The following is an 11083-nucleotide window of genomic DNA, read 5'->3' on the forward strand; positions in this document are numbered from 1 at the left end:
GGAACACTACTGGGGTGCTGGAAGCTACCATTCCATGTTACAAATACCCAACAGCAGCCAATATTACTCATACAGAATGAAAGATCACAGTCTTTGCCTCTATATAATGATAGAGAATTTGACAAACACAACTGCAGAAAGCTAAATTAAACAATAGCAGAGTGCTTCCATCATGGGCTTCTAAATAACACAATTTTAGTGTAAATTTGTCCACCGATTCCACAAACTGATAGAACACTGTAAATAGCTCATAAAGACACTTGTACCTTCATTTTTGTTCAGTGTTACCCATTCTGCTTCTACTTTCCAGGTTAAGCAGTTTTCCAAGAAATGCCCCCCCCCTTTCAGAAGAGTCACTGTAATCCTATCTAAACTATGAGAGGAAAAAAATACTATTTTTATCTCCTTTGTGATTATCTAATTCATCATCTTTTATAACACCTCCTGGAGCCAGCACACCTCAGTGACAGAAGTGTCTCCAGCAGGGTGACTCATACTACATACCTATGGACCAGCTAAAAAACTTAACACATAATGTTAAAACAAATTGAAAAAAGAAAACAGTTCCCTTAAGCCCTGCACCAAAGTCAGTAACACATTTGCCAGAAAGCCTTCCACTTATATTCTGGCCAATATTATGGGCAACACTTCTAGGTGGCACTTCAGATGACGTTCAGAGCAAGTGCGTCTGGAATTTTCCAGAGATAACAGAAGGTCTGTCCTAAGTATAGAAGCACTTGTTTTAATAAGTGTTCATATTATCTTCCCATTACATTCGAATTCTCTAGTGATCATTACAAACTACCGGTATCACCTTCTTTGAAATGTGTTTAGCATGTTATACAGCAAAACACCACGATCAAGGGATCTTAACAGTAAACAAGAATGTATACTAATACTAATATTAGTAGTGATAGAATAATCACCTGGTGTTAGCACTACTGTTAACTCAAAGATCAAGAAATGTCAACTGTTTTGGATGACTGAAAACAAAAGAAATCTTTGGGTTGCCTGTGGCCTACATACATACAACATACAAATACACTTCAACGACAACTCTTCTGTCAATCTTCTATAAGAAGTACTGTAAACGTATATGCCAGTGACATTTTAATATGTACTCATGTAATATAGCTGTATGACAGGCATCCCCAAACTTTGGCCCTCCAGATGTTTTGGCCTACAACTCCCATGATCCCTAGCTAACAGGACCAGTGGTCGGGGAAGATGGGAACTGTAGTCCAAAACATCTGGAGGGCCAAAGTTTGGGGATGCCTGCTATATGATGTGTAACGCAATGCCAAAGTGCCATGGAGGGCTGTCCAAGTGCTGCATGCACAAATTTTAAAAATTGACCTAATAAAGATTCAGACTCCTTCAGATTCAGAAATTACTTGTTGGCATCTGTCCGTCTTGGGAGACAATGGAAGAGTGCACCTTTCAAGGGTATGTCAATAATTCGGCCGTCCCGGAGGCCAGCTGTTAGACTGGTCCCACAGGCCAAATATGCGATTGCTCTCACAAACGTGATGAACAACACACAAGTCAGTAAATAAGGCTAAACTGCTTTATTTACATATAAACAAACTGGGAGCTCTACATCATGGCTCCCTCTCTCTGGCATCACAGCCAGTAAAGAGAAAGAACAAAGGAACAACAGTCCCACGTAAACATCCTGTCTACGTCACTTCCACTCTGTGGGAATGAAAACACATACAGTCATATGATACACAATAACCCTATGACTGCAGACGGGGAATGAATCCTAACAGGGTAAAGTCAAACCACTGGAGTTTTACAGCACCAGCTGTGACTGTAGAGATATGGGAGAAACATGTTTTATTGCAGGTGGGGTGGATGAAGGCATCTGATTTTGCTGCAGCAGATGCACCATGGTGATTCTTCCCAGTAATCATTCCTCTGGTCACTGCTGTGGATACACAACCTGACTGACACCAGGCACTGCGATAGTCTGGCAGAGGGTTCCCATAAGGCAGGGTTGATGTCAGCAGCATTCATGCCACATTTGTAGATATCTTTGTGATGCAGACTTGGTCTGGCAACAGGCCTAGTGCCTGAAGCCATCCCTCTGTAGAACATGTACCTGGAGATCTCGCCAGCTTCCATTCTGTGAATATGACCAAGCCAGTGTAAATGTTGCTGAGGCATAAGGGCAAACATGGTGGGAATATGGGCTTGAGAGAAGACATATTTGTTTGAGACTCTCTCCTGCCATGTGATGCACAAAATCTTCCTAACACAGCACATATGGAAGGCATTGAGGAGTCGCTCCTGGTGGTTGTAAATTGCCCAGGATTCACTTTCATAAAGCAGAGTGCTCAACACACAAGCCTGGTAGACCACATATTGGTATTGGATGTTAGCATCACATTCTTCCATACCTTTCTGGAGAGGCAAGCCATTTGCAATAGCTGCATTGCTAATACCCTTGTCCAGCTTAGCATTGATGAAAAGGTTGCTGGTTTTGGTGGAGTCCAGGTAGACAAATTGCCTACCACCTCAAGCAAAATAATAATAACAATGTTATTATTTGTACCCCACCCATCTAACAGGATTCTGTCCTGTCCTGGGGCTTTACTACATGCCTGAGAGTTGATGGCGTTCTTCAGCTCACCAAGGGAGGGAGGGACATCTAGCACTTTCAAGAGAAGGGGAGAGCCTCTTAGATCCTGTCAACTGCAGTTACTTAAAGAGCAGGATTCTATTATCTAACCAAAGTATAAAAAGGATCCCCTCCTCCGCGAAAAGAAAAACACACCTCTACCATAAATTCAATTACCGCAAAGAATCAAATAAAATGTTGCATTTTCTTAGGTAGACAGGAAAACATAATGCGGTCTTGATTACAGATTAGGCATGTGGAGCACTATGACAATCAGATGAAGTGTTCCTTCAAAAACGCAGTAGGACTGGTAGGGAGCAAATGCCAATGTGACTATTACCATCTGGAAAAGCAATCAACTTCTTAGGCTCTGTAACCGTTGTAATTGCAAGGCGGCCATGAAGAAAACGAAAAAATTGTCAAGTAATTTATTGTGGGAATAAGTGAAAGGGCTTAACGATTTGGCTTTGTTCCAAAAAAACCTAACCTCTACCACTTGACACCACGAAGGGTGCTTGATAGGACACTTGACTTTTAAGTCAGCAGCTTGATAAAGGCCATCTGAGGAAAACCTGTGTCTACCATCTTTACAGGAATTCGAAGGCTGCCTTGCGTGAGTAGAAGTTGTGCTCATGAATGAAAATCCATGAAAATGTAACGGTGAGCATGAGAAAACATGTACTGGTAACTACGGTAGTTCAAAGACCCTTAAATGGCCAAAGTGGCTGTGTCATCCATAGGTTTTCTAAAACTGGATGCCTGTAGTCTCTCTCATTTTACATGTGTGCATGTTTGTAGACATGGATGGGAACTCATTAAAATGCAATCATTTAAATGTGTGAGAAGCAGTTATGGTCTAGATCAGTGGTGGTGAACCGTGACCTTCAGGTGTTGCTAGACTCCAACTCCACCAGCCCCAGCAGGCCTGTGTTAAGTATGATGTGATTTGTTGGAGGGTGGTCATCCCTGGTTTATATAGATGTTTCTTATAATCATGCAAACTAAAGGCTTTCAACATGCAACAAAAATGAGAGGAGGAAAAGAATACATATATTTTGTTCACTAAGAGTGAACAAGATCATTAATCTGTCTACTCGTGGCCACAAATAAGCCCAAAAGATGACATGGGAAGCAAATTAACACACATTGCTAAATCTGTCTTACCATACTGCCTCCCAGAATCCTGTCCGGATCCATTTATAACAACTGCATCAGCAGTTAATTCTGATGTTTCCAAAAATTAGATTTGATTCTCCAGTGTGCGTTTATTTATTACTATTTATAACTGAGACATCTGGATATGCCAACATGAAGGAATTCTGCGGAAGACACAAACACCAGAATTCCTTTGCCTGGGTATTTATAGGAAATGTGGAGAAATATATTCTGTACTTTACTCAACATAGTTTTCACTCAAAACACAATTTATTCGAATATGCACCACTTATTTACTCTAAGTCACAAGAGAAGCAGGGAGGAATCTATGTTATTTTAGAGAGAAATTAGGAAGATTCTCCACAATACTGGGAGCCTAAAGTAAACACTCACAGTGCAATTCTATGCACATTAACCTGACCGTTAAATCTAATTACACCAAACTGGACTTACTTCTGAGTAGACATGCAATAGGATTGCATTGTCAGATTTTTATTTTATTTAGCATTTTGCTGATTACAGTCATACCTCAGTTTAAGTACGCCCCGGTTTGAGTATTTTCAATTTAAGTACTCTGCGGACCTGTCTGGAACGGATTAAACCACTTTCCATTACTTTCAATGGGAAAGTTCGCTTCAGGTTAAGTACGCTTCATGTTAAGTACAGACTTCCAGAACCAATTGTGTTTGTAAACCGAGGTACCACTGTACTGAATGGCAGAAAGGTATGTTTGATAAAGAATGTAATCTAATGCATACTTACTTGCTAGCAAGCATTAGTAAAAAGGTAAAGGGTCCCCTGACCATTAGGTCCAGTTGCGAACGCTCATCTCGCTTTACTGGCCGAGGGAGCCGGTGTACAACTTCCGGGTCATGTGGCCAGCATGACTAAGCCGCTTCTGGTGAACTAGAGCAGTGCACGGAAATGCCGTTTACCTTCCCACTGGAGCGGTACCTATTTATCTACTTGCACTTTGACGTGCTTTTGAACTGCTAGGTGGGCAGGAGCAGGGACGGAGCAACAGGAGCTCATCCCATCACAGGGATTCGAACCACCAACCTTCTGATCGGCAAGCTCTAGGCTCTGTGGTTTAACCCACAGCGCCACCCACATCCCAGCAAGCATTAGTATACCCATGTAAATTATCAGGACATTGTGGGACTATTATTTGCATGATCCAGCCAAAACCAAACTCTAATTGAGTTATGAAATTTCATTGCTTTAAATGGAAGAAACAAGCATGTAGATCTTTTACTAAAGTAAGTGAAGCTTATAGTTTGTGTACTTTGGCCTGGATTATACCCAACATTTAAAAGGAGATGGGAAAATTACTATGGGGTTTATTTAACTGTAATGAACAGAATAAAAAAATTCCTTCAGTAGCACCTTAAAAACCAACTAAGTTTTTATTTTGGTATGATCTTTCGTGTGCATGCACACTTCTTCAGATACACTGGAAACAGAAGTGTCAGACCCTTATATATATATACAGAGGGTGGTGGGGGTGGGTGGGAATGGGTGATAGGCTGATGGGAGTGGTAAACCTGTGGATGGCTGTTAACGGCTGCTGATGGCTGCAATTAGTCCTAGGGGGGGAAAGCAAGGGCTGAGGCGCTAAAGAAAGCTTGATCATGCATAATGAGATAAGAATCCGATGTCTCTATTCATCCCAGGTGGCTCCATGGTTTTAAGCTTGGTAATGAGTTCCAATTCAGCAACTTCTCTTTCCAGTCTGTTCCTGAAATTTCTCAGTAATAAAACAGCTGCTTTGAGATCTTGTATAGAATGTCCTGGGAGATTGAAGTGTTCTCCTACTGGTTTCTCTGTCTTATGGTTCCTGATGTCAGATTTATGTCCATTTATCCTTTGGTGTAGGGTTTGGCCTGTTTGTCCAATGTAGAGAGCTGAAGGGCACTGTTGGCATTTGATGGCATACACAATGTTAGAAGATGAGCAATTGAATAGTCCTGAGATGGTATGTTGGATGTTGTTGGGGCCAGTAATGATGTTGTCCGGGTGTATGTGGCAGCAAAGTTGGCATCTGGGTTTATTGCAGGCTCTGGTACCAGTGTTCATGTTAAGTCTGGTGGTTGTATTATTGTGGGTGAGGAGTTGTTTAAGATTGGGTGGCTGTCTGTAGGCAATGAAAGATCTTCCTCCCAGAGCTTGAGAAAGGGAGCTGTCATTGTCCAGGAGAGGCTGTAGATCTCTGATGACGCGTTGTATCAGATCTCTGGGAGCCAATGTAGATCTTTCAAGACCGGTGTTATGTGGTCTCGGTGGCCGCTCCCAGTCACCAGTCTAGCTGCCGCATTCTGGATTAGTTGTAGTTTCCGGGTCACCTTCAAAGGTAGCCCCACGTAGAGCGCATTGCAGTAGTCCAAGCGGGAGATAACCAGAGCATGCACCACTCTGGCGAGACAGTCTGCAGGCAGGTAGGGTCTCAGCCTGCGTATCAGATGGAGCTGATAGACAGCTGCCCTGGACACAGAATTTACCTGCGCCTCCATGAACAGCTGTGAGTCCAGAATGACTCCCAGGCTGCGCACCTGGTCCTTCAGGGGCACAGTTACCCCATTCAGGACCAGGGAGTCCCCCACACCTGCCCGCCTCCTGTCCCCCACAAACAGTACTTCTGTCTTGTCAGGATTCAACCTCAATCTGTTAGCCGCCATCCATCCTCCAACCGCCTCCAGGCACTCGCACAGGACCTTCACCGCCTTCACTGGCTCTGATTTGAAAGAGAGGTAGAGCTGGGTATGAACACCCGCATACTGATGAACACCCAGCCCAACCCCCCCCCCCCGATGATCTCTCCCAGCGGCTGCATGTAGATGTTAAAAAGCATGGGGGAGAGGACAGAGCTCTGAGGCACCCCACAAGTGAGAGCCCAGGGGTCCGAACACTCATCCCCCACCACCACTATCTGAACGCGGCCCAGGAGGAAGGAGCAGAACCACTGTATGACAGTGCCCCCAGCTCCCAACCCCTCTAGATGGTCCAGAAGGATGTTATGGTTGATGGTGTCAAAAGCCACTGAGAGATCCAGCAGAACCAGGAAACAAGTTTGGCTTATAGTACTCATATAGTTATAGTACAGTACTCATTCACCAACACTGAACAATAAATGAGAGGGAGAGTGACTCTATGAATGTACCAAGAGGTAACTAAAGTAGAGGTAGATGGGCCTGTGTCCCTGAGGTATGCTTCTTTTCACTGGTTAGCAGTGCACAGTATGCAGTGATGACATCATTGGCTTATGCCCATTCTAGCTGCTCCTTACCTCCACTCCCTCACAACATCTGTAAGGAAATGAAGTCTGTTTTCCAGTCGCTTGCCCTCCCACTCAGCAGCAGCTGAGCACTACAGTACCCTCACAAGCTATTTTTGTAGTCATAGGCTTTCATTAATTTCCCTCTTTCTCCTGACCCAAGACTAGGCAGACCAAGTGGCAAAGAGTGAACTGTACATACTGAATAGTCTTCAATGGGGAGATTCAGACCATTGCTGCTTAAACCTTGAAAGGCACTTTTCTAGATAGTTACAGTAAAGATACTTACTTTGTACAGAGCCAGAATGCTCTCCTTGTAAAAATGTAAACCACCGTTGAAAAACTTAACAGCTTGAGTGACAAATGTAATCTTTGGCCTCTGGTCTGTAATTGCTGCTGAAGTAGAGATAATCCAGTACCAGAATTCTTGCTTACTGGAACAGTACCTCAACTGGCATTTCAGCCTTTTATCTCTCCTTCATATGCCTTTGCCTCTGTGTTCATCCAGCACTCATAACATGTCAAAGAACACAGCTAATCTTGGTGCTTCTTGGAACAGTTTATCAGAAAAGCACTCAGTACAGCTCCGAAGTTACAAGTCTCTTAACACAAGAGCTGCTGCTGCTATTTATGCCAAATAAGTAATGTTTTCTAAAGTAACATGTTACATGGTGGAAAAAATGATTATGAATTCACACTGTCCAACCTAACAACCTAGTTTTTAGCTTTGTTTCTATAAACCTTCCAAGCAGGTTAAAATGCCAAAGAAGTGGTTCCTTGCCCTTAACATTAAAGCCTGATTGACATGTTCATGACTTAGGCCTTACAGTGCATGACCAAGGGAGGAAATATAAATGCTGACCATTAATATTAATGACAACCCAGATATTCTCTCCTGTTGTAAATGTTCTACTATTCCAAGAGGAAGGCTGGGGAGGGGGGAAGGGGAGAAATATTGATGGTGATTCTGAGGGCTTTAAATATTTTAGGGTTTTAAAAAGCCAAAAGGCTAAAATGTGGAAAATAATGAGTGGAATATGACTATTGTATTGTTAAAAACTAATAAAATATTATATGGCAAAAAAAATTTTTTTAGGGTTTTCTATACGGTATTAAAACTAATTTTCATTCATAGGAACAATACAAATACTTGTTTTCATTTTGCCTTATTAAATACCAGTACTAGTGTTTACAAATTCTTAAGACCACTTCCAGAATACATTTCAGCTCTGAACACCCTCAAGTTCATTCATGCGGACAAAGAACAGGGTACAATCAGCAGCAATTCCCAATATCATTATGGTTGAAAAAAGTACTGCCATTGCAACCAGTCTTTAATGTCTATTCCCAACTCTGCAAATCTTTTTTTTGTTTTGTGCAGAGGTAAGAAATGTGGTGTCCACTACATCATCGTTCAACTCCCTTGAGAGCAATCCAGGGGGCAGAAGAGAAGGAACTCTCAAAACTGAATTAATAGCATTCTCATGCTCTATGTTAACATTCTAAATTTAGTCTTATTTGTTATTAGTTAAGCAAACTTTCTGGTTTTGTTCCCAGTGAATAGTTTCCTTTTTCTAAAGCAATAAATTGTTTTTAAAAGAAAAACAACTTCAAATAAGACATGGGTCCCAGCAAGAGGGCAAGTCTTTAAAAAAATGCCTCAAAATCAAACAAAATAATCAAACAAAATAAAACCATCCCTCCCAAAAAGCAAACTGGCTTTATAATTGCTTATCTCTTCTGAAGAATGGTTCTACAGAATATCACAACAATATACAGCTTTGGGTCAGATACTTAAGTTTGTGTGCATACATGACATTAGCCATTCCCATGGTATGACTTGAATGTTTTCCTCATTACAGGCATGTAGGCCATGTCCTCCTTACTGTGCTGTATATGAGATGTAATCCCACAAAACATGCATTTATGAATATATTAAAGTGTCTCATGTTGGTTAAGCCCAGCCTTGTAACTCCACAAAAGTTTACAGTACAACACAACATAACGTAACGTAACACAAGCCTGCTGGGGACTGGCAGAAGAGGAATGGAAAGCTCCATCCCTTCTCTGCTTGTCCACCCACTTCCTGTGTGGAATTCCATTGGCATGCCTGCTAGCAATCCTTTCTTGCCCAAGGCTACCAGGCTAGTGATTAAATACAAGACTGGGTTCAGTCCATTGGTTCTTGTATCTCAACACTGTCCGTAGTCTCTCAGAAAGACTTTTTCAAGACACATTACTAGAGATTCTTTAACTGGAGATGCCAGCAATTTAAACCGGGACACTCTGCATTCAAAGCTTCTGCTCTGCTTAATCATATATGACCCTTTCCACAAGCACATAGGTTTGCAGCAGCATTATGGCTCAACCATGGCTTAAAATGTTTTTGGCAGCCTGGTTAGAAAGGCAGCTCTTAGGCATGCAGTGGCAAACCAACTGCACCATGCTAGTGCACTGTCATAGCCATGGTTGCTCATGGCCTTTCAACTCATAGCCAATCCAAATAAAAAAAAACCCACCAATGAATCAGGAGGGAAAAACCAAAGAACTCTGCCCTCAACAGGTATTAGGAAGTTACGGTGCTTGTAAGATCAGGCTGTTAAGCACTTCATACAGATGAATATCTTTTTACAGTACAAATAAAGATATACTTAGAAATAAGTATATAAGATGTCAGAATTATTTCCAAGGTATACATTTTTTAAAAAGCAAATATGTTGCTACAACAAAGTATAAAATGTTTCTCTCCTTAGATGTGGCCCCCCAATTTTTTTTTTTTTACCACATCTCTATAAACAAGTAAAGAGAAACATGCTCTGGTCGTAGGTTCCTAATCCCTCTGGAGAAAACCCAGATCATTTCCATTTAAGGCCATGTAAGCAGCAGCTGCACATTTTTGTCCCCTGAAGAAAATGAAAGTCAACCCAAAGCTTAAATACATGCTTTGCTTTTTATATGTGCCAGTATTCCAAGACATCAATTATTTTCAGGTTCCTCTCATGTAACCTAGAAATTAAATAAGGTGTATTATTTTATCTGTGCATGACTGGCATATGTTCAAACTGTTTTCCCTCTCTTCACAGGACATATTAGCATATTCACAAAGATATGTAAAACTTATGGATGGATGGATCACTTTTATTTGCATGGCATTTAAGAAGTTGTGTCTAGATAAACCATGGATTGAATATGCAGGTGTGATGTCAAGGAATGTTCACAAACATTCCAATTCTACAGGAAACAAAACTACCATTTTTTTCAAGCCCAGGAATTAAGGAAGCAAAGGACAAAGAAGCCACAGGAAACAGTAAGGAAGGAGGGCAAGTTAGCTCATAATCAAAGAAGCAAGGCAACAGTACCGTAGGTGATAAAACAAGGGTCTAAGCCTCTAAGGAAAGTGGGCATTGAAGAGACGAACTGAGAAAGGAGGAACATGAAAAGGACTGTGAAAGGATATGAAAGATATGAAAGCTAGGAGCTAAATGGCACATTAAACCTAGGTTATGGGTGCAACAAAGGAATGTCTAGGCACGCTTTTTAAATAACAAGAATACAAAGCTGAAAATGAATGAACTGCAGCTAAAATATTACGTTCATTTTTCACATGGTCTAGTCCTTCCCCTGCCCACCCCCCTAATATTCTTAAGATGGTGTCTTCTCCAGTCTTCAGAGAATAGCTGGAAGTGGGGAGGCAGAAAAAGCGCCCTCCTTTCCTTCTACTCTGCAGTTTTAATCTGAAATCTTAGGCGCAGCACTGCGCCCAGAGGTCAGAAACTGATTGCACTAATGAAATTCCCTCTCGCAAAGTGCAACTAGAACAATGGGGGTTTCGAACACTGCTGTTTTTTGAGAAGGGATTTCCTAGGTTCGCAGTATTCTTTTCTGCACTGAAATGATTTTTAAAATACAATTTCTTCTAGTAATTGTGGAAGAATGGTCCATAAATATTAGAACCTTTCATAATACAACAGTCATAAAGCATATTTTCTAAACCCATTTCTATGCTATAAACTTCATATATTTAAACATCAATA

General features: G+C 41.5%; 1 protein-coding gene across 2 annotated transcripts in view; it reads right to left on the reverse strand.

Annotated features, from left to right (window-relative positions):
- CEP85L (centrosomal protein 85 like) overlaps positions 1 to 11083 on the reverse strand; it is a 100288-nt gene that overhangs the window by 33441 nt on the left and 55764 nt on the right. The gene's annotated exons all lie outside the window — the stretch shown is intronic.

Source organism: Zootoca vivipara, chromosome 3, assembly GCF_963506605.1.
Source record: "Zootoca vivipara chromosome 3, rZooViv1.1, whole genome shotgun sequence".
NCBI lineage: Eukaryota > Metazoa > Chordata > Lepidosauria > Squamata > Lacertidae > Zootoca > Zootoca vivipara.